At 33.4% G+C, this 25958-nt stretch overlaps 1 protein-coding gene and 1 pseudogene across 1 annotated transcript in view; both read right to left on the reverse strand.

Annotated features, from left to right (window-relative positions):
* THSD7A (thrombospondin type 1 domain containing 7A) overlaps positions 1–25958 on the reverse strand; it is a 420185-nt gene that overhangs the window by 334214 nt on the left and 60013 nt on the right. The gene's annotated exons all lie outside the window — the stretch shown is intronic.
* On the reverse strand, positions 8238–8668 carry LOC119242839 (60S ribosomal protein L22-like; annotated as a pseudogene).

Here is a 25958-nt window from a genome sequence, read left to right on the forward strand (position 1 = left end):
TTAAAAATACTCTATGATAGGGCCTCCCTGGTGGTGCAAGGGGTTAAGATGCAACCTATAAAGCTATCTGCAGCTTCTGCAGCACGAGTTCGATCCCTGGCCAGGGAGCTACCATGGCTCAGCAGACCTCTCCTGACTCGCCCGTTTCTCCCGTCAGTAGTGTATTTCAGTCAATCTGCCCATTCTGTTCTCCTCTCTGTCTCTGGTGAATCCTCTCCCTCCCCCCGCCCCCACACCTCTGGCCTCTACCCCAGTTTTTGTAAGCATAAATACATCTTTAAAAAAATACTCTATGATAATATATAGATGGTGATCATGAGTAGTATTTACACTATAAGATGCTCTGCTGAATTTTCCATTAAAATATTTAAAAAAATCAAATTTAAAGATACACTAAATAGTATTCATTGGATGGTTTAGAAAAAAAGTCTTTCAAGGTCATATTTTACGTAAATGAAGTTCCTATGGACATTATTCACATCTGTATTTGGAAACAAAATTTGCTCATTCATTTAAATGTTTGAAATAAAGAATTTCAGGTTTTACACCTATCTGTTGTTGGAAAAATGTATATATATATATATATATATATATATAATGGAATATTATTCAGCAATCAAAAAAGATAAACTCATGCCATTCGCAGCAACATAGCTATGGAGCTAGAAGGGATTATGCTCAGTGAAATAAGCCAGAAGGAAAAAGGAATTATGCTTAGTGAAATAAGCCAGAAGGAAAAAGAAAAATATCGGATACAGGCAGCTAATGTATAGGGGAATATAGGGGAACCAAATAAGACATCAGTGTAAAAAAAATAATAAAGCTACAAAACACAACAAAGCAAAAGTGGACAATTATAAATCAGAGACATACTGCAGGGGAGGAGGAGGGAGAGGGATCAGAGGGAGGGAGGGAGGGAGGAGCACAGGGGACTGAGGTGATGGTGCACGGGTGCATTGGTGAAGGAAACTCTATGGGGACTACACCTGAGGGGGTGGGGGGAGGCAAATATTGTTTAAAAATGAACAATGATGTAAAAATTTTTAAAAAATAAAGTATTTGTAGGATAGGACAAAATAAATATGAAAGCACTATGTAAAACTGTAAAAAAAATTAAAAATATAAAAAGCTTTCTGCATTGTAAAAAAAAATACATATTCTTCCCTTAAAAACATATGAACTAAATATAGGATATTTCCCTCTTCCCCAAACATTTCAGTCAGGTAAATATTTATCCTCCTGCCCACTGGTTGGTAATTATAACTCATGTTTAGTGCCTTTACCTTCGGATCAGTAATTTACTTATCTCTTACAGTGTACTGCAAGACTGTTGGCCACCCATTTTTGAGTCATATCTTTCATTGAATATCCTTTTTATATTTTGTCCACTGAGATTATCACAATCCACTGATATCTTCTTAGGCATTTATCTTTAAGAGGGCCCATTTGCCCTCCATAGGACTATCTCAGTTGACCTTTTCATTCATAGTTCTTTCTGTTTCTGACACTAACTCTTTACTCCAATTAAAATAGCCTCTCTGTCTTCTATTGGACATATCATACATACATAGGTCTCACTTTGCAACCTGCTTTAACCACTACATCCTTAATAATGCTCTTTTTGGCCTCTCTGCATTTCTAGTTATTTTCCTTTAAGATAGTTGGCATTTAACTTTTCCTCTTTACAATAAACTAAGCATTTCTTGTCCTGATGTCTTTCAATATGTATTCCATATACAGACCATTTGACAGTAAATTTCTTTGCCTTATGCTATAAACACTGCCATATGGTATTACTACTCTATTATACATATTGACATACTTTCCTATTTAATTATATTGTTCTTTTTCATAAAATAAACTTTGCATTTATGAGAATTGATCTTCCTTAAAGAGAGATAACTTCTGACTATTCTGCATTCCCAAGAGTGTCTACCACACTGCTGACAGAATAGATGTTTCTTAATAAGGTCTTATTAATTTCAGAAAAATTCATCAAGTATGTATAATACACAGTTATGTATAACTCATAAAATTAAAAGTTCTAACTACTTATGTCCCAGAGTTATTAATAGAAATCATATGCTTATGTTGAGTTATTAAATTGTTTTAGTTTAAAAATTTGTCTTATTTCTAATATCTCAGAATCTTTTTTTTTCTTTCATCTTGTAGTCATTTATTTCATTTGTATAGTCAGAGTAAGTTTTACTGTTTCATCTAAATAAATAATACAAGAAATGAGCCAGACAGAAATCAATGCACCTGTAAAACAGAAATATAATGTGGTTGAAATGACAGAAGAAATAAAGCTGTAGAGTAAATCTCCAACAGCCTTTGCAAAGAAATCTAATTTGTGCTCATGGAAACAAAGAAATCTTGTTGCTAGCAGAAGAATTATGACATATGGAATTCCATCCTTCTGCTTCAAAAATGCAATTAAAAAGCATTCTATACTTGTTCATCCCAATTGCTATTGCAAGTAATAGCACCTAAAGTCCAGCTGATTTTAATGTTAGAATCCACAGTGCACTGCTATTAAACATTTCTTTCATTTTGGCAAAATGAATGTTTCCCAATTATTTATATCTAAAGAACAATATCACCCATTACTTAAGGATTTAAAAAAGCATCTCTTCAGAAAATCTTAACTGTAGAGATACAGCTTTAGCTTTCAGCAAAAAGATAGTGTGTACTGAGTGTCAAGTCCATGGACACCTTTGTTCCATGAAAACATGGACAAATTTTAATAGAAGATCCTCGTGTTATCTTTGGGTAATCCCTTTACAGAAGAGAATTTGAAAAATTTGCCACACATTACTTTGAGTATGATAATGCATCATCTCAAAATGTAAATAGCTAAGCCACAATTCAGAAATGTAAAATAAAATTGTGAAAACCAAATGCATTCAGGCGTGTGGCATACTTCAGGATACAGAGAGTGAGTGAAACCATGTTAAACATGAAATTAATTCTTATTCATGAGTTTAACCCTGAAGGGATTACTCTTCCCAAGTTTGTATATCGGTGTCCTTTCATATTTCAAAATATCTGCAAGTCAAAGTTATTTTACACTGTGCTTATTTAATATAGCTTATGTATAAAACACAAAACATCTACTTACATAGCTATGACTCATCAATTATTTATAAAACAATAACAACAGCAGAAAATAGGTTTTCAACCCCATCTATAGAGCATTGACTAACCTTGGATCCAGAGTTAATTATCTTTATGCTTTGAAAAAACAAGTTAAGAGACCAATGGCAGTGATGTAATATATTATATGAAGATCAAATGGAAGTGAGGGCATATGAGCCTTGGTTGAAGCTCCCTATTTCTTCAACTGAATCATTTTCCAAGTTTGTAACCTATACTCCTCACACAAATTTTCAAAAAATACCTTCAAAGTATCTAATTTCAAAGACATACATACATAGGAATGACCCTGGATATACTTAGCAGCATTAAACTATGAACTTTCAGTAAACATAGCTTTTGAACATAAATTTCCAAATAGTATTAGCTATTTGGAATTGAATTAAACATATGCATATGAAACGACATTGATAATTTTGTATTACATTTCAATTGTTCAGTCATCAACAAACCAATTTCATCTTACGTTCTCAAAAAGGTCATTTCTTTCCTTTGTTGGGTCCTGTCTCTGATTTAAAAAAAATACAAAAAACAACTCTCAGGGAATTGGTGTTTCCAATGGAATTAATTTCTGAAGATTCAACTGAAAGATGGAAATGTATTTTTCATCTCTATGCAATATAGCAGTGAGTTACTCCACTCCATACTATTTCAGTGTCAGCCTTGTTATCCCCACTGCTGAATTTTCATTTGATAGCTCCAAAAGTCAGAAACCACATCTTTACTTCCATATACTGATCAATATCTTCTTATGTCAATGTTAGTATTCCTTAAATGACATTTAATGATCAAAATCTAGGAGATGAGTGTGCAAAAATAATGCAATCCCAAGAGTTTGATCAATTTATCTGTTCCTGTTTCACTTTCATGCAGGTGTTTTGAGAGAGAAGCAGTAATGGGGCTGATCTGGCTGAAATAAAGATGAATATAACTGGGAAGGAAAACACATATAGATAAGAGGTAGTTTCTATACAGGGTAAGAAATCAAGTTATCAAACAGTGAGTCCTTTATTAAATCAGTGCTGAGGGTTCAACATATTTGAGAAAAAACTGGGCTCTAAAAAGCAAAACTAGGCATTAGATAAAGCAGGAATTAAACTCACAAACATCTCAAGAAGTCAGGATTTTTTCCCATACTAAAACCGCTCATGACCTAGTCTATATTCATAGATACTTTTCCATTCATATCTTTGAAGTAATTTTGTTAATGATACTTTGGCTATTCTGTCTTCTTTTCCTTCCCCGTCTCATACTACTATAGACCCTTCTCCTCTTCAACTTTTTTTTTTTTAAAAGATTTATTTATTTATTTATACAAGCACCGGATACAGTCAGAAGCATGGGAGGGTGAGAAAATCCACCAGAGCCAGAGCGGGGAACAGAACAGACAGACTGATGAAATACACTGCTGAGGGGAGCAGCAGGTACAGCAAGAGAGGTCAGCGTGCCATGTGGGACCTTTGCCTGCAACAGGGGATCGAACTGGTGCTGCAGAGGCAGAGGGCAGCTTCGCAGGCCAGCATGAAACTGCTGAGCCACCAGGGGAGGCCCTCTTCAATTTCTTAAAGGCAAATTCCTCATGGTTCTGTCCTGGTCTTCCCTTCTCACCTCTTCTAGGTTCTCCTCCGAGGAGATTCCTCTATGTTTTCTCTTTGACCCCTCTCTTGAATACATGCAGCATTGTTTTTGTTTCTCAGAGAACTGATAAAGGCCTTTCTTAAGTGACCAGTAGTTGTGTCCAAAATTTCATGTTCTATAATGTAAACTTCAAAGTGAAGGCAAATTGTGCCCAAGAACAAGCATATCAAATTCACAAAATTTTCATTCTACACAGGGTATAATAGTGTTTTATCATGTTTTGTAAAAAATATGAGAATTCAGAGAAAGGGAGAAAGTATTAAATAAACTCCCATTTTTTTTTTCCTACAAAGCATTTTTCAGCTTATTTTACAGACAAACTCAATTTTTTTCATCAATGATTTTTATTGCTTAGAGGACCAAATCCAGTTATCTTGTTTTAACCAAAGCTCTACTTATTGTGATTTTCCACCTTTATGAGTTACAACATTTTTCTGTAAAACCTCTCCTTCTTCAAATAGGCCTTCTTATATAATCAGATTCTATATGTGAAATGCCATCAGTTCTCCAGATGGCATTGTCTTATACATTTCCATCTCAATTTCTAAGCTCTTCACTGGAATGTCTCTAAATCATTCTGAGCAGGTTTTCCTTCTCTTCTACATTCTCAATAGTTATCACTTATTTGGCATTTAAGAATATATTAGTTGGGCCTCCTGGTGGCGAAGCAGGTTGAGCGCAGTGCTGTGAAGCGCTCTGCAGCCTCTGCAGTGCGAGTTTGATTCCTGGCAGGCCAGGGAGAAACCCACATGGTACGCAAATCTCTCCTGTCTCACCCGCTGCTCCCCTCAGCAGTGTGATTCCATCCATCTGCCTGTTCTGCTCCCCAATTCTTGTATAAAAATAAATAAATCTTAAAAAAAAGTATTATCTTAGAAAAAAAGAATATATTAGCTGGCGAGCTGTTTTGAAGTGTCTGTTATGTTTCAGTAACAATTTTTTCCCTTTAAACAAAGATTACTAAATATTTTAATGACACTCAAGCACAAATTTTAAAGATAAGTAACAAAACTACTTTTTTGCATATATATATATATATATATATATGAAACAAAGTTGAAAACATGCAATATGATGCTAAAATGTTAGTATTCATTGCTGGTTAGATAATGATATTTTTGATTAGGAAGTCATTAATAGCCAAATGCTTTTCTTACAATATAAATATTGTGTTTGGAATGCTTAGTTATAGATGGAAAAGAAATACATATTTGAAAATATTGAATGAAAAAAATATGACCAGAAAAATAGGCCTAGTACTAGCTAGTTTTCCATGTGCAAACGGAATATATTATTTCAAGTGTGATGTTAACACATTTACATGTTAAGTTTTAAACTTCCACATAGTAAAAACACAGCTCTTAAAATTCAACATTTTATATAATTTATAGCTAAATTTTCAGATTAATATCAAGGGAAACAATCATGAAATACAATGGTTGCTGATAATGAGTGAATACTTTTCTAAGGATGAATATATAGAAAGAATAAATGAAGATATCATTAAACTATGCTGAATAATAATAATTAACTAGGCCCACCTGCTAGGAGTCAAATCAACATTCTTCATTTTTAGTAACATTTACTATGTTTGATATAATGAACATAAAATTCAACCAGGCTTTCATTTCTAGGTGTGTTCAGTTATTGTAAGGTGCAATCAGAAAGCTTTAATACTGTTCTTATTCAATTGGTACAAAAAGAAAACGACTAAGTATACCCACAGTCCTCCTATATACAAGTGAAAAACTAAGAAGCACTAAATGCAAAAGAAGGTATTTCTGACCTTCAAAAATTACAAAAACACTTTGAAAATATTTTGACATTTATCTCATTTTGCCTATATAATGAGGATAACATTTATATGCCAGAATGTTAGAACACTGGGAAAGTCAGATCAGACTGAGAGGGTGGCTGCTTCTGATAACAGAACTGTTTATGGGTAGTGGTGGTTGGGGATGGAAGTGGTGACACTTCTTTGGGCTTTATATAAGTTGGAGGCCCCTTTTCCAGGTTGTAGCTGTGGAAGGTCACCAAGTATGAGGCAAAGGCATGGAGTTAGGGAAAGGTCATAGGTCATGAAGACTGGATGATTCACTGCCTGTGCCCATCCTCGACTTCTCAAGGTAAAATTTAGTACACTCACATATAATAGTTGCCATTAGTGGATACTGTCTAGGAAATCTGTTAAATGGTGTCATTTTTCACTTTGTGAGTCCCAGGCAATGGAAAACCTGTGGTGATAGTTCAGAAGTCACAAATCATACACTATGAAATTAGAGCGTTGGGCCAGATTTACCATATTATCCCGGGACAACGTTTCCTAGAAATATTTGGGCTTTGCAAGTATTATAATTTCATTATTTTCTATGTAAAATTAAAACCTAAGTTCAAAAATAAAAGATATTTCCATAAATGAAAGCACAGAAAGAGATTTCATATATTTTAAATCCTATGAAGTAGGAAATAATCATGATTTTTTCCCAAAGATATTTAAATACACTCTGATTTATTTTTCAGGATACATGTGTTGTACACATGCTGAAAAAAACTGAATATTGGAAATAAGCCCACGAGTGACTTTTTTGGTCAAGTCCTCTAATTCTATCATTATAACAGATAAAATACTGAATAGATAAATGAAAAAGAAATATCAACTTCATTAAATTAATAATATGTGAGCATTAAGTGGCTAAAGCGAATTTCTGATAATATTTTTTAAATTGTAAGGCTAAAAACCTCTAGGAGGAGAAATACAAAGTAAAATGTAAAGAAAATATTTACCATTTCTACAAACCAATTTATTAATAACTATGTTGATGACAGAAACAAAGAATATGGTGGAAGACAGTTCTCATATAACCCCCAGACTATTTGTGCTCCAAATAATTCTGCTTATTCCTCAGAAACAATATTTATAAAACTACCTTAAATTCATATGTATGTACACACACGTATATGTTCACTGCTTTCAAAGCTCATGAACAAACATTGATTCATATGATCTTCACAAAAAATCTGATGTTAGATGATTCTGGCATAGATATTTTTATTTTATAGATGTAGGTGCTAATTCTCAAAGCTAAGTGACATGTCCAAAGTCACGCAGGCTTAATCTAGAACTTAAACTCAGACTTCCTAAATTCATCCTTCTATCACTTCTAGCAAAATTTTAACCTTTAGCTTTATTAAGTACTACAAAATTATATAATCAAAATTGAACCTCATTGCTTCTTGCTCATTGTCTGGGTGTGACTTTCAAATGAAGCTATCAAATTCAAAAACAATGTAAGAACAAATGAATGAAGATAACTGAAAACATATAATTACAAAATATGTTCATATTCAATACTTTTTGACTATAACAATTTGAGTGAAGTAGAAGAAAATGGCTCAATCTAGTTCTTTTACTTATTTATTTATTTTTTGGTTCCCAAGTTTTATTCACGAACTCATACAAAATATTCCAGGTAAATGAGCTTTAATCCTCATCTTCCTCCTCCTCTTCATCCTGGTTAATCTGGAAGTAACGTAATTCGTAACTCCCTTTGCTGTTAGCGACTACGTGAAACCAGTCACATAGATTGTTCTTCAAATATTTTTTGGTGAGATATTTCAAATACCTTTTGGAGAAAGGCACCTAGGAAGTTACAGTGATCTTGCTCTTGCTCTGTTCTATGGTCACGGCCCCTCCACTGAGATTCCTGGCCTTCACGTTCACTCTGACGCGCTCCTGAAGAAACTGCTCAAAGTTGGCAGCATCCATGATTCCATCTTCTACAGGGATGAACTTCAGAACTTGCTTCTTTTTTTTGGCCCCCTTCGCCACAAGTTTTTTCACGGGCGCCATGGCGGCAGTGGAGGCAGAAAGGGAGCGGGGAACTAAATCTAGTTCTTTTAAATTGTGATTTAAAAGTTTGATTGCTCTTTCAAGTGATTAGTGAAATCAATTCAATAAAATTTTGATGATTACCCTACTGTCTCAATTTTATTTCCATTAAATGAGAAATAAATTTAAGAGATTTTTTTTGCTTCAAGAACATGTCTATTATACTACGAAATTCTCAATCTAAATAGTAGTGATAATGGCTTTATGTGTTGACAGAGCTCATGCTAAGAATTCTTACATACAATAAAGAGCTCAGATGCAAAACCAAAATTCCCTATCCATTTCTAAGAAATTTTCATAGAAAATTCATATGCATTCAGCTGAAAAAGAAAACCTTTGTGTGTGTCACTTACACTTGCAGTGATTGCCATAGACTCAGATGTTGCTATTAATAAGGACCCCTGCTGCTGCCTTTGCATTTCACGATTTATCACCTTCACATCTAAGTGGTAAGAGGTCAGATCAGACAGAGGAAATTTCACTCAGAAATGACATTTTGCCTTCCATAGCCAGTACTTTAAAACATACTAATTCATACTTAATTAATGGCTGATTTTTGTGTCAATATGATTTTGTTCATTGAGGTTAACCATGCAAGCTGCTACTTTTTAAAATAAAATTCTTCAATACTATTGCCACGAAGGCTAAAAATGGACCTCTATAATTAGAAGTTCCAACTCCTCTCTCTTATTGAAGAAATTGGTAACTACATGAAATTTCATTCACAAGATAAAAATCAAGAAATGATGTAATATAAAACATGATGGTTCATATTACCTTTCCAAACTCTAATTTATACTCAGTGTATTTGTTTACTTATTCTCTTTCATTGACATTTATGAAAACATGCAAGTATTTACAGCTCTAATAGATGAGATACATAGCAGTGCTTTGTTGACTTTTGTTGTCTTTACAAGGCAGCTAAATAAATAATAGTTTATGTGCTTAGAATGTAACACCAAGCCCAGTTTTACCAGTACTGTGTTTCATTATTACTTGGACCTGAAATATATAGCAATTAGAAATAAATGTATCACTCACTGGGAATATTCATGAACCTGAAAGATCAAATTTATATTCTGCATGTTAAGTATCTCATCAATTTGGAATAAGTTCAGTAGAGAGCAATGTTTCTTTGAGACTATCAAATAATTAGGGGTAAACATTACACTCCCTTTTGTAATCTAATACTATCCAATCTTGGTTCAGATTTTATTTTCAGTTACTGTATTTTAATATATTGCTCTTAGTATATAATGTTTCCCAAGGATACTGTTCCTCTTGGAAACTACCATTTCATGCTAGAGATAAATTACACCATAGTCACATGGAGACTAAGTACAACTGATGTGAAAACTTATCTCCTATAAAACTCAAAAAGTGACATTAGTTGTATGAGTGCATAGAGAACTGTCTGCCTAATTCTATGCTATGGTAACCTATGGTCTCCAATATTATCAGTACATTGTACTTAGAGATCTTTTCAAAAAGCCTAGCTTGCCTATTTTATAGCTCATAGAGAACTATTTTATAGTTCATAGAGAAGTAATAGGATCTTAGTTTTTAAAATTTAAGTTTTAGATAAAAAACTTAAAAACAGTAAAAACCTTTGAACATATCACCAACTTCTGATGAGCACCTCCCTCATTCTTCTCCATTCAGCCACTTGAAAAGAAACTAGTTGTCAGACATTTAATACAGATTAGATTGACACTGCCTGATATTTTACAGCATTTTGTGGTTCTTAGGGTCTTGCTAGAGATGTCCTGAGTTTTAAGGTAACCCAAAGCTAAACCACACCACTTTCACAGAAATTAAATATCTCACATTATACACAACATGTGTATTGCAGATAATTTAATGTAATAACTGCATTGTTAATGACCATCTAAAAGATGGATTGTTTTTTACTTTAATGTATCCAACTTGTTAATTAAAATTAAGCCCTATGTTCATTTTGACTGATGTACTAAAATATTTGGTAATATAAAGCAAACCTTTTTGTGACATCAAAATAATAACTAAAGGATATACATTTGTCCTAAAATGGGTGACATGTTTGTATCAAATTTTATGACAAGATGTGTAAATGATCTTTTGATTAACTGGAACCTGTGGTCAGCATTTTTAATTGTTGTGATTGTCCTGTATTTAGTATGTAAACATTTATTTTGGAATAATTTTGGAAAAGTTACAAATTTGTATATAGAGTTCCAATATAACCTCCACAGAGTTTGTGGTTATATATACCCTATTATTCCTGGTACAATTGTGGAAAGTAAGAAACCAATGTTGGTACATTACAGTTAACTGAGCTTCAGACTTAATTTTTTCACTGATAACTTTTTTACTGTTTTCAGATCCAATCTAGAATGCACTCATTGCATTTAGTTGTCATGTCTCCTTAGAATATTCTAGGTTGTTACAATTCTTCAACTTTGTTTTTGATGAGCATGACGTTTGGAGGAGTACTAGTCAAATATTTTGTAGGATGTTCCCTAACTTGGCTTTACATGATACTTTTCTTAGGATTAGCTTATGGTTATTGGTTTTATAAATAACAAAATCTTCTGAGTTGGAGTACTCTTCCTATTGTAAAATGTAAAGGCCATACTATTTTAATATAATATCACAAAGATGTTAGTTTTGATCTTTGTTTCAGGTGGTGTTTACCAGGACTCTCCACTGTAAAGTGACTATTTTTCCTCTATTATTTGAAAATGAGCCATTAAATATAACCTAAACTTTAAGGATGGATAAACTATCATCTGGAGGAAGAGAGTGGTAATCTAATAGTTTTTTGGGAATTCTTTGGTAATGAAGATTTTTTCCCTTCTTTCCCATTACCTATTTTAAAACATCAGAATACTGGTTATTATCACTATCTCATGTCAATGATGTCACTTTGTAAAGTAAGTTATTTATTTACTCACATGAGTGTATCTAATTACAAAGCAATTTGGAGTGAAAGTTATTCTTTTTAATTCCCTGCTTTTTACTTTCTATAAATGTGTTGCTAATAAATATTTAGAATTCATTTATTTCATTGAAGTAACATTGGTTTACAATGCTATATATGATTTAGGGGAGATAGAGTCACACTTTCTCAGATGTTTATCACGACATACAAACGCTGAACACAACCCCTTCTCATCTGGAATAAAAATTATTTTGACGGTTTTGCCTATTATTGGAACCTCTAACTTTCTATAAGAGAAAAATATATTTTCTTCTCTAGAAATGACTGGTTTTCTTATTTTATGAAAAGAGGTTACATGTAAAGTGAGAATCTAAAATATTATCAGTAGATTTTACTAGCAATGAGACAATAACATTACACTTATTAAATATTTAAAGTGCCCTATAACTTTAGCAATTCTTATAATCATTTTAATAAGTTTTTCTTCCTGTAAAGATGCTCTGTTAGGTAGCCTCATGATTAATCCAAAGATGTGCACTTGACCTGCTTCTTTGTATCCAGAGAGACTTACTCATGATTCAAAAACCTTAAAAACCTCTCCCTTTTAAGCAAATTTAAATTAAAAACAGAGTGAAATTATGTTGAATGTACAAATATTTTCTCTCATTGTAAAGAGTGTCTTTTGTTTTAATGATAGTTTTGTGGTGTAGCACTTTTTCACTTGTTATAGTCCCATTTGTCTATTTTAGTTTCTGTTTTATTGGCTGTTGTAGTCAAATCGCCAAAGATATCACTACAGCCAGTGTTAGGAAACATTTTGTTAACGTTTTCTTCTACATTACTTCATGGTTTCAGGACTTATGTTCAATTTTTTACCAACTTTGAATCATCTGAAGTCTGGGAATGTGAAGCCTCTCTTGTACTTTTTTGTCAGGAGTACCTTGGCTATCTGAGTTGTCTGTAATTCTGTACAAATTTCACCAACTCATACAACACAAAAACAAACAACTCATATAACACAAAAACACAAAAACAAGATGTGTTGTACAGAGATGTGGTGTGAACTGACAACACTAAAACACATGCAGTGTTGTAAGCCAACTTTCCCTTAATAAATATAATAAAAGATAAAGAGAATTTAGGAAGTGAAACACCAAGAAATATAATCAAATTTCTACATTGCTACCAATATATTTTTTGGAATCTAAATTTGTTTTTTTCAATCTGACATCCTGGGCTCATTCATTTATTCCTTCATTCCCCATGTTTTTAGGTTAGCAGATGTAAAATTCAACGCTAGGCTCTAGAGATACATAGAAGGAAGGATAATCTCTACATGTAGGGAAATTATTATCTTATATGGGAGACAGGCAGTAACTCAACAATAACTTCATAGTGAATATGTGCTGCTCTAATGATGGAAGAGGGGAGCTTGTAAGGCAGAAAGCCAGAAGGGTTTCCCTTTCCCTGGTAGGCTACTAGAAATGTCTTGGAGGAAGTGGCATATACTCTAGCTTAAGAACAGAGGACTGGTAGAAATTCTTAAGAAAGAGAAAAGTATATATGAAGGTACAGTGATTTTCACAAAATAAGCTACCTTCAAGGAAATAAAGTTTTGCACGAGGAAAAAAAGTGTATGTAGGTTATAGATAAGAGGGCTGAGGAAAAGAGCAGAGGCCAAAACATGAATAGACATTTCCCATGAATGAAATTTCACTTTAACCTGAGGGGGAAGAATTTTAAGTAATCTTTATACATTATTTGAATTTTTAAGCATATTCTAGTGTCAAGACAGAAACTCAATGCAATTACAGTACATACAGTATGCAGAACTGACTATGGCAATGGTGATTACTAAACTGATGAGAAAACAAAATTGATAGTATTTGGTAAGCTGGTTAACTTTTCATAATGAATAATGGGTTTACATTTTGGGAAAGCTTGAGTATTAGGAGAGTAAGATAAACGTTCTTTAGGGTAATGGAGTTAAATAATTTATGAATTGTAGTTATTTGGAGATGAAGCCATTGCCTGATTTAAGAAAGGTGATATGCTCATGAAAACACTTTTTTTAAAAAAGATTTATTTATTTATTTATACAAGCACTGGGTACAGTCAGAGGCACGGGAGGGTGAGAGAATTCACCAGAGCCAGAGTGGGGAGCAGAACAGGCAGAAGGACCAAAGTACACTGCTGAGGGGAGCAGCGGGTGGCAGGAGAGGTCTGTGCACCATGTGGGACACTTGCCTGGTGGCCGGGGATCGAACTGGCACTGCAGAGGCTGCGGGCAGCTTCGCAACCCAGCACTCAACCACTGCGCCACTGGGGAGGCCCTGAAAACACTTTTTTGGGGGCAAAGTGTTCTAAGGAGTTTTTAAAAGTGTTTTCCATTTAAATTGTTAGCAATTCAACTATTTGAATAATTAAGAAAAGCTAATATTTTCAATATTTTTGTAGTTGAATCCTTAACCCTCCACCATCCAAATAGAAAACAGAACAAAGCCAAGGGAAATCTAGAGGCAAACTGATGCATAGCAACATTAAAACTATAAACTTTCCAATTTATAAATAAACATATAATTTGTAGGGTCCAGTACAAAATGAAAAAGCAGGTTTCTTAAAAGAAAAAAAACAGTAAATAAGTGCTAATTCAAAAACACTAATTCAAATATATATGTGTGCCCCTTATAGCACTGTTTACAATAATCCCACATTTATTGCAATACTACTTACAATAATCAAGAACTAGAATAAGTCCTCACTGATTAACAAAAGGATAAAGAAGTTGTGATATATATAAACAATGGAATACTACTCAGCTATAAAAAAGATGAAATCCTGCCATTTGCAACAAATGGATGGCCCTAGAGAGAACTCTGTTTAATGAGACAGCATGGAAGAGAAAGGCAAACAACATATGATTGTACTCATATGTGAATTATAAAGAAAACAAACTGATGAACTAAATAAAACAAAATAAACTTTTGAATTATAAAACCAATTACTGGTTTCTAGAAAGCAAGCGAGAAGAAATGTGGGTAATTTGGTCAAAGAGGAACAATGGTATGTTGAATGATTGGAATTTTAATGGTGACCTGAAGATAGTATATATACATAATGCAATGTTACTTGGACAAAAAAAAATTCTTCTAGCAAGTATGTTTCCCTTTCTTGGCCCTCATAGTTAAGGGTTTGAGAGCATATACAGCAAACTCTTGAACAACATAGGTTTGAACTGCACAGTTCCACTTATTAGTTGTTCAATAAATATTACTAGCACATAAAAAATTAAAGTGGTGACATCATACAATTCTCAAAAAAACTGAATGAATAATAAAGATACAATATAATCAAGTCTAAGTCCATAAATCTAGTAACAGTAAAAATGGACCAATTCCTTGGAAAACATACTCTGCCAAAACTCACAAAAGAAAATAGACCATTTGAATAGGCCCATATATACTAAAGCCATTGAATAAATAATTAATAATTCTAAGCAGAAAGCACCAGGCCCAAATATATTCACTGGTAGCTTCTAGCAAACATTTAGGAAAGAGATTAGATATAATCTCTTTCAAATTATAGAAGCAGAGATAATACTTCTAATTTGTATAAGGTCAACATCACTCTAGTACCAAAACCACACAGACATTTCAAGAAAAGAGAACTAAAAACTAATACTGCTCATAAACAGATGTCAAAAATCCTCAACAAAATGTAGCACATTATAAATAAAGTATAAAAGTTAGAATTATTATTAAAAAAAGAATTATTCACAACAGCTAAGCAGGACTTATTAAGCACTGGAAAATAAATTAATGTAATTAATCCCATCAACAACTAAAAAAAGAAAAATCACATAATTAGATCAACAAATGTAGAAAATGCATTTTATAAAATCCAACCCCCATTTATGATAAATAAGAAATAATGGGAACTTTCTTTACTTGACAAAGACTATCTACAGAAAACCTACAGCTAACATACACTTACATCAGAAACTAAACGGCTTGCCCACAAATATAACATACAAGGGAAAAATGTCCCTGAACACCACTCATTTTCAACATTACACTGCAATTTCTTGCTAATGCAGCAAGATAAAGAAATAAAATTTATACTGACAGAAAGAAAGATATAATACTGTCTTTACTTGTAGATAACATGATCACCCATATAGAAAATGTGAACTAACTCACGGAAAAATAGCTAGAATTAATAAGCAATTTGAATAAGTTTGCAGGACATAAGGGTAGTATGTAAGTCAGCTGTATTCCTACCTATCAACAATGAACAAGTGGAAGCTAAAGTTAAAAACACAATTCCATTTAAAGTAGCACTCTCCAAAATAAAATACTTATATATAAATCTAAAAAAATACAGAAAAGCTCTACATGAGAAAAACTATAAAACCAATGAATAGTATCAATGAATAGTAAACAAAGACATACTGCATATTAATGGATTAGAGGACTCAGTATTATCAATATATCAGTTCTTCCCAATTTAATCTATAGATTTAATTCATTTTGATCAAAATCATACTAAGTTATTATTTTACTGGTATCTACAAACTGATTCTGAAGTTTATCTGGAGGGGCAAAAGACCTATGACAGCCAATACAATATTAAAGAAAAAAGCTGGAGAACAGATGTAACCCATCTTCAAGACCTATATTAGTGAAGACAGTGAAAGTTGGCGAAAGAACAATTAGATCAATGTCCAATGATATACCCAGATAAAATATAGTCAACTGATCTTTGATGAAGAATAAAAGCAATACAATGGAGCAATGATATTCTCTGAAACAAATGATACTACAACAACTAAACAATCACATTCAAAAGAAATTAGACACTGACCTTAGTGCCCTCATAAAAAATTAACTCAAAATTCATTACACAATGTCATCACAGTGTCATGACTCAGGTAAAATGCACCTGCAGCGTGGAAATCATAAGGACCTGATTATGGCAAAAGTATGAAACTCCTAAAAAAGAACACAGAAGATAATCTAGATGGGCTTGGGTTTTGTAGTAATTTTTTAGATGAAACAACAAAGACAAGATCCATGCAAGAAATAATTGATAATCTGAAATGTCTTTAAAATATAAAACTTTTGCTCTGGAAGGCATGTGCATTCATTAACTACCAACTAAATACGTTTTCCTCTAGAATTTACTACATGAAGTAAAGTATAAAATTTGTAAATGCTAATCACAATAAAAGAAAATATAATGACCTAACAAGTTACCTTTGAAGTTGTAGTCTTATAAGGAGCCATCAGGGACAGTAAGTCTAGGGGCAAACAGTTAAAATTTACACTGTTCCAACTGTGTAACTCATGGTGAAATAGATTTTTTCCAGCCTACTGAAATATATAGTTGATATATAACACTGTATAAAGTTTAGGATGTATAATGTGAAAATCTGATATATACATTTAATGCAAATGACTATTACAATGAAGTTAGTTATCACAGCTATCAAAAAACAGCAATAAAAAAATAAAAACTTCTGCTCAGTGAATGGCAATGTCAAATAACAAAGATAAGTCACAGATTAAGAGAAAATATTTGCAAAATATACATGTGATAAAAGACTGTTATTCAAAAGTAATGGTGTCTTTAAACTCAACAATTAAACAATCCAATTTAAAACTAGGCCAAAGAACTGAACAGACACCTCACCAAAGAAAATATACAGATGGCAAATAAGCATATGAAAAGATGCTCCAGTCACATGACATCAGTAAGATACAAATTAAAAGAACCTTGCAATATCAATACACACACAAGATCTGGAACACTGACAATACCAAATGCTAACAAAGATGTGAAACAACTGTAATACCCATGCCTTGGTGGGGAGAATATGGGAATGCAAAAAATGGTACAGCCTCTTTGGAATATATAATGAAACATAGTCTTACTATATGATCTAGTAATCATGCTCCCTAACACTTACCCAAAAGAGTTAACATTTTATGTGCACAACAATTCCTGTATACAAATGTTTCATAGCAGCTATATTTTTAATTGCCCAAACCTGGAAGTAACCAATATGTCTTTCAATAGAGGAAAGGATGAAACAAATGTGGTAATTCCAGGTAATATTTTTCAGCACTGAAAAGAAATGAGCTATTAATCCAGGAAGTGACATATTTTTATATATCAATAAGTAAAATAAGCCAATCTGAAAGGCTGCATATTATGTGATTCTACCTATATGATACTGTGGCAAAGGTAAAACTACCAAGACAAGAACAGTGATTACCAGAGGTTGGTTGGAGGGAAGGATGAGAAGGCAAAGCACAAAGGATTGTCAAGGCAGTAATACACTCTGTATGATATTTAATAAGGGATATGTGTCCTTACACTTTTGTCAAATCCATAGAATATACAACCCCAAGAGTGAACCTTAAAGGAAACTATGGACTTTGGGCGATTCTGTGAATCAATGTATCATTCTGGTGAGTAATATTAATAATGAAAAATGCTATGTACCTGTGGGGGGAAAGGGAAAATGAGAAATTTCTGAAGTTTCTGTACAAACTTTGTTGTAAATAAAACTGCTCTAAAAATTGTCCTGAATTTAAAAAAGAAAGTGCTAATAAAGGTATTAAAACACAATATATATAAATATATTTATAAATATATTTATTTCTTTATATAAATAAAGAAAAAACTGTGTTTTACATATATATATATATATATATATATAAACTGGGCAATAATGAGAATAAATAAAAACTAAACCACAAAGATATTTTTGATTATTTTTGATGTTACAATTTTATGAATACAACAAATATTTTTAATATGACAGCTTTATTGCTCATTAAGATTTTTCTGCTCATATTTCTGCAAATTTATCATTAAGTCATCACAATTTATAATTTTTAACTTCATTATTCATTAATAAAACTGAAAACAAGTCAGTCTTCCCTGAACAATGCACTATCACAAATAAATTTTTGATAACTTTTAGCTTTGAGACATCTTTCTGCTCATGTAACTGTTACATGTAACTGTTAATCTTTATTTTAAGCTATATTTGGAAATGTAAATTTTTGTACACATCTTGAGTTGATTCACATGCAAAAATATTCTACACAATGGAAAAAAAAAGGTTAAAATCTTGACATTTGCAATGACATGGGTGTAACTGAAGGGAATTTTGTACACTAAATAAGTCGGAAATAATAAATACTGGATTATTTCACTTATATGTGGAATATAAAAAAACAAAACAAAGGAACAGAAAAAACTAAACCAAAACAAACCCTAGAAATGTGACCGTAGAATTTGGAGTACTGGGAAGGGAGGAAGAGAGGTATGAAACAAGGGGGAGGAGAGAGGCAATGAGCTCTGATGCAGGACTATGGATGCTTTAGAGGTGGGCACAGGACGGTTACATATATCTGAAGAGGGGTGAAGCTACACACCTAAATCATACAGTATTATAAACCAGTATTATCTCAATAAAATTTACAACTAAAATGGCATATTTAACTCTGTATATATCACTTTTGTGTAAGTTTTAATATTAATTATAAATTTATTCAATTATATCTTAATTGCTCTGACATTTTTTACAACTTAGAGACTTTATAATAAATCAGATATGGATTTATGATTTGTGTATAATTCAGGATCCCTTTTATATAATCAATCTGTATAAAAGTTTACTGCCATATCACTACCAGTATGCATCTTTATTCTGATTTTGGCAAGATGGTCTCCGTAGAGAGGACATTCTTTTATGTGCTTTTTGATCTATGATTTAGGTCATACAATTGTCCTTCCTGGAAGGTAAGTAAATGCTTGTCACTCTTCCAAATTTGTCTCAGTGCTATCTCCTAGAGACCTTTCTTACTATTTCAGCTGTAAATGCCATATCTTCTCATTTCTCAAGGCATAATTGATTTCACTAGATATTACAGATAGTTTTGCCTATGAAAGGCCATTAAACAAAGTCAGAAGACACCTGAAATAAAGAATTCATGGAAGGAAAAAGGCAAGTTTTTATACTACAGTCTGTGAATCTGTTTTGTTATGCATCTTTTGTTCAGAAAATATTTATTGAACCCTCATATTTGCCAAGAACTTGCCTAAGCACTTGATATATCTTAATGAATAAACACAAAGTCTCTAACCTCATAGAACTCATATTGAGGCAGGGAAAAAAGATGTTAATAAACAAAAGGAACAAAGAAGAAATAGTATATAGTCACAATGTGGAGTTATGGGGCAAGGCACCATACTTTAAGTTGAGTGGTCAGTGAAGAAGACCTCCCTGATAAACATGTAAGATGATCAAATCAGAGGGTATAAGAGAAATACACTGAGATGAACACATCTTTGAGCTGTCTAGGAGTGCAAGGAGACAGATGTGACATAAGCTAAAATACATGGGAAAACAGCAGATGAGATCAGAGACACAAAAGTGATTAAATCAAGAAGGGAGGTCATGGTGGCGCAGGCGGTTAAGCACAGCTCTGTGAAGCTGTCTGCAGCCTCTGCAGTGTGGGTTCGAACCCAGTCTGCCAGGGAGAAACCCACATGACACAGCAGACCTCTCTTGTTTCACCTGCTCCTCCCCTCAGCAGAGTATTTCTGTCAGTCTGCCTGTTCTGTTCCCTGCCCTGTCTCTGGTGAGTCCTCTCACCCTCCAGCGCATCTGGCCAGTACCCGGGTTCTTGTATAAATAAATCAATCTTAAAAAAAGAAGGGAGATCAGATAATCTCTGTAAGCAATTTGGATTTTATGCTTAGAGAGATGTTCTTAGAAGGGCTTAAGGATAACCTAATTATATTTTTTATAAAACCACGTTTGTGGGCCTCCCCGGTGGCACAGTGGTTAAGCTCTGAGTTGCGAAGCTGCCCGCAGCCTCTGCAGCACCGGTTCAATCCCCGGTCACCGGATGAGGGTCCCACATGGCTTGCAGACCTCTCCTGCCTCCCGTTGCTCTCCTCAGCAGTGTATTTCGTCAGTCTGTCTGTCCTGCTCCCTGCTCTGGCTCTGGTGAATCCTGTCACCCTCCCACGCTTCTGACTGTACCCAGTGCTTGTATAAATAAATAAATAAATCTTTAAAAAACAAAAACAAAAACAAATCACATTTGTTGGAACCCTCACATACCATCAGAATGAAAAATAGCTGAGTTTCTTTGGAAAACAGTACATAGGCTTCTCAAAATATTAAAAATGTGTGTTCCATATGACCTAGCAATTGCATGCCTAGTATATACCCAAAGAATATAAAAACACTAATTTGAAAGGAAATATGCACTCCTATATTCATTTGGCTAATATTTACAGTAGCCAAACTATGGAAACTACTTAAGTGCCTAAAACAGATGAATGGATCAGGAAGATGTACACAATGGAGTATTACTCAATTATCAGAAAAGATAAACTCTTGCCATTTGTTAGGGCATGGACAGAGTTGACGGGAATTATGCTCCGTTAAGTGAGTCAGAGAAAGACAAATACTGGATGGTGTCACATGTATACAGAATATAAAGAAACAAATCAAAGAGTCAGATAGAGCCAACAAATGACAAACTCTAGAAAACTGATGGTAAAAGTGAGGCAATCAGTCGGGTAGGGGAAGGGGAAGAACCAAGTTAGAAGAAAGCACAGTGGTCTCTAGGTGTTTTAGCAGCAGGTGTGGTGTGATACCACCACCTGAAGAGACAAAACCTATACTCCTAAAACACAATCAGCACTGGAAACCAATGTGTTCCCAATTGAAAAGAACTAAAAATAATTAACTGAATAATGTTTGGGGAGATTTGCAAACACAAGTAGATTTTACATTTGCTGAAAGGCAGAAATAAATTGTGAAGGGGCAAAGGGAACGCTGAGTAATATTTACTGGATAGTCAGTTCAAAAATATTAATACAACTGAACCTATAATGGAAAAAATGAAACCAGATATAAGTTCATATTTTATATCTAAAGAACCATGATGCAAGCTTCAATTACCCTTTATCATTATACAGATGTTACTAAGTCAAAGTACCAGCCAAGGAATGTAAATGCTGTGAAATCCAATCTTCTTGTTCGCTGAGCTTCTAGGAACAACTTTAGAACACCAGCCTCACAGGAGGCCAATTACAGCAATGTAGCCTCTAGGCTCCCATAATCACAACATCTGTAAAAATTCCCTTCATGGATGGTTTACAGTAGATTTATTACTGCATTCATATTGTACCAAAGGCTTTAGTAAACACTGTGCTAATAATACCAGCAAACAACCAATTAGAAACCAGATAAAATTATGACTTGTAACTGCGAATAATTTATGAGATTTAAATTTGTTCAACATGATATTAATCATTTATTTTCTTTTAAGTTCTTAAAAGAGAATTTTCCATTCATCTCACATATTCTGGAACACAAAAACTCCTGTAGTATTCTACTTTGTAATTCTAATATAAACATGTTAAGATGATAATAAGCTATAATAAGTCTAACACAAACATAAACATGTCAAAAAATCAAATACTTTGGATGAATGTGAAGGTTTGTTTTTAAAACTTGTGGAAAACTTCAATCACATCAAACACTTAAGAATTTACACTCATTTTTTTTCATTTTTTTAATTTGTATATTCCCCATACAATTGCACCCCCTTATTTTGACCCCAATCCCTTCTTTCCCCACCCCCCATAATGTATCTCTGGTTTATAGTTGCTTGTTGATTTTGATTTTTTCTTTCTTATAGTTATTCTTTTTCCTGGTCCCTTATTTAGGTTTTCTAGATTCCTGCTATGAGTGCGACCATCTGGTATTTTTCTTTTTCTTTCTGGCTTATTTCGCTGAGCATGATCCCTTCCAGCTCCATCCATGTTGCTGTAAATTGCATGTATTTATCTTTTTGATTGCTGAGTAATATTCCAGTGTGTACATGTACCACATCTTCTTGATCCAGTCATCTATTTTTGGGCATTTTGGTTGTTTCCAAAACTTAGCTATTGTAAATAGTGCTGCTATAAACATAGGGGTACAGGTGCCCATTGAAATTAATGTTTCTATGTCCTTTGGGTAAATACCTAGGCGTGGAATTGCTAGATCACATGGAAGCTCTGTCTTTAGTATGCTGAGGAATCTCCACACAGCTTTCCATAGTAGTTAGACCAGTTTGCATTCCCACCAACAGTGCAGGAGAGTTCCCTTTTCTCCACATCCTCGCCAACAGTTGTTGCTCGTTTTTTTAATATGTGCCATTCTCACTGGTGTAAGATGGTATCTCATTGTAGTTTTGATTTGCATTTCCCTGATTACAAGTGATGTTGAACATTTTTTCATATGCCTGTTGGCCATTTGCATGTCCTCTTTGGAGAAGTTTCCTTTTAGCTCTTCTGCCCATTTTTTTACTGGATTATTTTCTTTGTTTTTGTTGAGTCTCATCAGCTCTTTGTAGATGTTTGTGATCAGTCCTTTATTATTAATGTTATATGCAAAACTTTTCTCCCAGTCAGTGGGTTTCTCTTTGTTTTAGTTATTGTCTATTTTGCTGTGCAGAACCCTTTAATTTGATGTAGTCCCAGCTGTTTATCTTTGCTTTCACTATCTCTGCTTTTGGTGATGTGTCTGTAAAGATGTCTTTGAGGTGCATGTCATGTAGTGTTTGGTCTATATTTCCTACTATGTATTTCATGGTTTCAGGTCTTATGTCTAGTTCTTTAAGCCATTTTGAGTTGGTTTTTGTGCATGGTGTGAGGTAGTATTCAAGCTTCATTTTTTTGCATGTAGCGACCCAGTTTTCCCAGAACCATTTATTGAGCAAACTTTCTTTGCTCCAGTGCTTATTCTTTGCTCCTTTGTCAAAGATTAGTTGACAATAAATCTGTGAGTTTATTTCTGGATTTTCTATTCAGTTCCATTGGTCTGTGTGTCTGTTCTTGTTCCAATACCATGCAGTTTTGGTTATTATGGCTTTGTAGTATAGTTTAAAATGTGGGAGAATGATGCTTCCATTCCCTTCCTTTTTTTTTTTCAAGAGGGTTTTGGCTATTCGGGGGTTTTGGTGGCTCCATATGAATTTCATCAATATTTTTTCTATTTCTTTGAACAATGACATTGAAATTTTAATTGGAATAACACTGAATCTGTAGATTGCTTTTGGTAGAATGGCCATTTTGATAATGTTAATTCTTCTGATCCATGAGCAGGGGATGTCTTTCCATTTCTTTGTGTCTACTTCTATTTCTTTTAACAATGTTTTATAGTGTTTTTTGTATAGGTCCTTTACTTCTTTTGTTAGGTTTATTCCCAAGTATTTGATTTGTTTTTGCTTCAATAATAAAAGGAATGGTTTTCTTGATTTCATCTTCTTTTTCAGGTTTATTGTTTGTGTTTAGGAAGGTTACTGATTTTTGTGTGTTGATTTTGTATCCTGCCACTTTACTAAACTGATTGATTAGATGAATTAGTTTTTCTGTGGAGTTTTTGGGGCTATGTAAATTATCATATCATCCACAAATAGTGATAATTTGACTTCTTCCTTGCTTATTTGGATTCCTTGTATGTCTTTCTCTTGTCTTATTTCTCTGGCTACGACTTCCAGTATTATGTTGAAAAGCAGTGGTGAGAGTGGACATCCTTTTCTTGTTCCAGATCTTGATGGGAATGCTTTCAACTTTTCACCATTGAGAATGATATTGGCTGTGGGCTTGTCATAGATGGCCTTTACGATGTTGAGGTATGTTCCTTGTATCCCAAGAATTTCAAGGGCCTTTATCATAAATCAGTGTTGTACTTTGTCAAATGCTTTCTCAGCATCTATGGATATTATCATATGGTTTTTATATTTATTTTTGTCTATGTGTTGGATTACATTGATTGATTTTCTGATGTTGAACCATCCTTGAGTCCCTGGAATAAATTCTCCTTGGTTGTGGTGAATTATCTTATTGATGAATTGTTGGATTCTGCTGGCAAGGATTTGTTGAGGATTTTTGCATCAGTGTTCATTAGGGAGATTGGCCACTAATTTTACATTAGTGTAATGTTGGCTTCATAGAACGTATTTGGTAGTATTCCTTCTTTTTCAATTTTTTGAAAGAGTTTGTGTAGGATAGGCACTAATTCACTGCTGAGCATTTGGTAGAATTAATTTGTGAAGCCATCTGGGCCTGGGCTTTTGTTTTTGGGAATTGCTTTGATTACTGCTTCAATTTTGCTGCTTGTAATTTGTCTGTTTAGTTGTTCTATTTCTTCTTTATCCAGCTTTGGATGATTATATCATTCGAGGAATTTGTCCATCTCTTCTAGGTTGTTGAATTTGTTTGCATGTAAGTGTTCATAGTAATCTCTGATTATTCTTTTGATTTCTACTGAGTCTGTTGTGATTTCTCCTCTTTCATTTATAATCCTATCTATATGTGTTTTCTCCCATTTTTCTTTGTGAGCCTTGCTAGAGGTTTGTCTATTTTGTTTATTTTTTCAAAGAACCAACTTTTGGTTTCATTGATCTTTTGTATTGTTTTTTTAATTTCCAATTCATTTATTTCTGCTTTGATTTTTATTATTTCCTTTCTTCTACTGGCTTTAGGGTTTTTTTGTTTTTTCTAGTTCTTTGAGATGTGAGATTAGGTTGTTTCTTTGAGTTCTTTCTTATTTGTTGATGTGAGCCTGTATTGCTATATGTTTTCCTCTTGTTACTGCCTTTATTGTATCCCATACATTCTGGAAAGTGGTGTCCTCCTTGTCATTCAACTCAAAGTATTTTTTAATTTCTTCTTTGATCTCCTCATTAGTCCTACACTCAATTCTTAAGAAGTAAACGCATTGATAAGTAAAAGAGTTGCCTTGTGTTTTTATTAACAACATAATTTCATTAGTGGTTGAACAAAACAGAAAAATCAACACTTTTAGGGGGCAAGAGGAGAGAAACATAAAGTCTGTTCATCTGAATTTGAAATGACAGTGTCTCTGATTATTACATTTCAAGACAATATATGTCAACTTTAGAGGTAGACTCACATTCTGAAATATACTTTTTAAGATTTGGGTTGCACATATAATTAAATTAAGATGTATATCTTGTGAAAAAGTTGCAAATTGACAAATTATACAAGTCTCTTATTCTTGCCACAAATAACTTCAAACCATTTTCTCCATTCTGATATCAGAATTGTTTTTCTGTCAACCACTCACCTAAAATTCTTTGTGCCTTTATTAGCAACCACCTCCCCCGCAAGATCCATTACTTTAGAATAGCACATAAGGTCATTCTGAACTGTTTTAATAATTTCCTTTACAATTGTTCCCTTTCAAACAAACTGTACTCCTAATCTACTGGTAACCAAATCATTCCATAGATAGATAAATGCACATGC

The sequence above is a fragment of the Talpa occidentalis genome, unplaced genomic scaffold, assembly GCF_014898055.3.
Source record: "Talpa occidentalis isolate TD23 unplaced genomic scaffold, MPIMG_talOcc4v2.1, whole genome shotgun sequence".
NCBI lineage: Eukaryota > Metazoa > Chordata > Mammalia > Eulipotyphla > Talpidae > Talpa > Talpa occidentalis.